The sequence below is a fragment of the Nomascus leucogenys genome, chromosome 17 (genome assembly GCF_006542625.1).
Source record: "Nomascus leucogenys isolate Asia chromosome 17, Asia_NLE_v1, whole genome shotgun sequence".
NCBI classification, from domain to species: domain Eukaryota; kingdom Metazoa; phylum Chordata; class Mammalia; order Primates; family Hylobatidae; genus Nomascus; species Nomascus leucogenys.
The window spans coordinates 89,536,997-89,540,000 of NC_044397.1; positions in this window are offsets into that span (position 1 = coordinate 89,536,997).

Here is a 3,004-nt window from a genome sequence, read left to right on the forward strand (position 1 = left end):
ACCCACCTCGGCCTCCCAAAGTGCTGGGATTACAGGTGTGAGCCCCTGTGCCCAGCCTATTTATTTTTACTTATTGAGTGAGTGAGTGAGTGAAAGAGTTTTGCTCTGTCGCCCAGACTGGAGAGCAGTGGCGTGATTTCATCTTACTGCAACCTCCACCTCCTGGGTTCAAATGATTCTCCTGCCTCATTCTCATGAGTAGCTGGGATTACGGCGCCCACCACCATGCCCAGCTCATTTTTTGCAAGGCTCTGCCCTTGTTCTGAAGTCAAATCTCAACACTGTCTCCCTCTGGGAGGGGGAGTGACCAGGGGCTACAGCTGGGCTGAGGGCCTGAGTGGCTGCAGGTGGATTCCAAGTGTAAATTGAGGTCTTTGGAACATTCTCAGAGTCTGGGTAGGGGAAAATTTCTACTCTCCAGAGAATGCCAACAGGGACAGAGCGGACCGTAAATCCTGGTGCATCTTCCCAAGGTGAGTGGCGTCTCCATACACTCCCTGCAGGGCTGGCCCAGGTGCCCAGGTCGCTGGCTCTACTGGCTGTAATTTTTGCCGATGGAGAGACAGGTGTCTTAGAAACCTTGAAAACATCGCCTGAAAACAAACCAAGAAAATTATGCTCTTCAGCCGGGCGCGGTGGCTCACTCCTGTAATCCCAGCACTTTGGGAGGCCAAGACAGGCTGATCACAAGGTCAGGAGATTGAGACCATCCTGGCTAACACGGTGAAACCCCGTCTCTACTAAAAATACAAAAAATTAGCCAGGCGTGGTGGCACGTGCCTGTAATTCCAGGTACTCGGGAGGCTGAGACAGGAGAATCACTTGAACCCAGGAGGTGGAGGTTGCAGTGAGCTGAGATTGTGCCACTGCACTCCAGCCTGGGCGGGCGACAGAGGGGGACTCTGTCTGAAAAAAAAAAAAAGGAAAGAAAATTATGCTTTTCACCTCCAGGTTCCAACAGACCTTCTCCTAACCGTTTTTGTTCTCGGAAATACCTTCATTGGGCCGGGTGCGGTGGCTCACGCCTATAATCCCAGCACTTTGGGAGGCCGAGGTGGGCGGATCACTTGAGGTCAGGAGTTCAAGAACAGCCTGGCCAACATGGTGAAACACCATCTCTACTTAAAATACAAAAATTAGCTGGGCGTGGTGGCGGGCATCTGTAATCCCAGCTACTCGGGAGGTTGAGGCATGAGAATCGCTTGAACTCAATAGGGGGGAGGTTGCAGTGAGCCGAGATTGCATCATTGCACTCCAGCCTGGGCGATAGAGCAAGTCTCAAAAAAAAAAAAAAAAAAAAAAAAAATACCTCCATTAGCTTTTCTGATTCTAAAGTTGCCACTCACACCCTTCACAAAACCTTTCCAGAATGAGAGAAAGGCCTCTTTGTTCCCCGGCCCCATGTATTCCCTGGAATTTTCTCTCCCCGGGTGGGGAGGTAAATGCTATTGTTATTTTTTCACACACAAGGTTTTGCAATGGCTTTATTTCCACTCCACAATAGATGGCCCCACAGCTTTTATTTCTAGAAATTGGAAAATGAAGCATGTCCAGCCCCCGCCTCTTCACCCACCACAGGCTGAAATTTAAGCTGCAGGAACCCGGCTGGGCCTGGGTACCAGGGGTGGGCAGACCCCAGCGTGTTGGTGCCAGGGGGCCCCAGGGTGAGGCCAGGGTCAGGTTTCTAGGGGTGCCAGGTTTCTGTCACCATCACCTGGGGCTTCCCGCACTCCTGTCTGTTTAGTGGCCCCAGCACCATGTAGATGAGCAGGGGGAGGCTGAGTTCTTAAAAGTATTACAGGAGGGGAAACCAAGGCCCACAGAGGGCCAGGGACCCAGGCCAAACATTCCAGCCTGTAGAGGGGGTATGCAGAGACCCTGCGGGGTGGTGGGAGGATCAGTGTGACCTTCCAGGTCACCTCAGCTTCCTGAAGAAGGTGCTGGCAGTGGCTCCACTCTACAGAGGAGGTGGCTGACGCCCAGAGAAGTTGAGGAACTCACTCAAGGCCACACAGCTGCCAGAGGTGAAAGTCGGTTTTCTGAAGATCTCAGGGTCAAGAACTCCAAAGTCAGGCAAGTCCCCCATAGAGCCCTGCTCCACCACTTAGGGGCTGCAGGTGGCTTCTGACTGTAAATGAGGATGTCTGCACCATTCCGGAACATTCTGGAACATTCTAGTGTTGGGGGAAATTGTTGCTCTCTGGAGAATGCCGAGGGGGACCTGGTGGTGGAGGGTGGTGGTGACTCCCAGGTGCTATCTAAGTCTCAGTTTCCCCATCTGTACAGTGGACATGCAGAGGTGCCTGTGGTGCCTCCCCAAGGCCCAGGTGGGAGGGTGGAGGGACATAGGGTGGGGAAGGTGTGGGGGGCCTGGAGAGTCTCTGCCAAGCCCTCTGGTGACCCCAGGCCTGAGCCAGCCTTGCTGGGCCCATCACTCACTTGCCACCCACACCACACACCTGGGCTCCTCTCCCCACCACCTGGCTGCAAGCCAGGGGTCCCGGGAGGGGGACGGGGCCCTCGGGAGGCCAGGCCAGGGCTTCCTAACAGGCTGGAGCAGGCCCAGTCCCCAGCGGGTAAGAGGTGTGGGGACAGGCTGCTCTGTCCCCTGACCCCCTGGAGCCCCTGTGGTCTCCGCCTCTACCTGAGCTGATGTCAGAGTGAACAGCTCCCTTTCCCAACTTCTCTTTCTCTCCTTCTGGAATTTCCTCTGAGGCTTAGAGGGACATGGAAACCCTCCTCGGGTTCCACAAGGGCAGAGGCCCAGCCACTTGGCCAACACTGGGGGACTCTGGCCTGCCCCCTCTGGAACCCCAGCACTGCCCTCAAACCCCCATTGTCTCCCCATATGCCCAGATCTCACATGTGGTTCTTGGCACACCCAGCCCAGCCTATGGGGCCTTCTCCCTCCTCCTGACCGGCAGCTGCGCTTGGCTCCCAGCCCTTAGGCCCCAAGGGAAGAGAAATTTCCAGCAGGCTGACAGCTTTATCACCCACCAGCCCA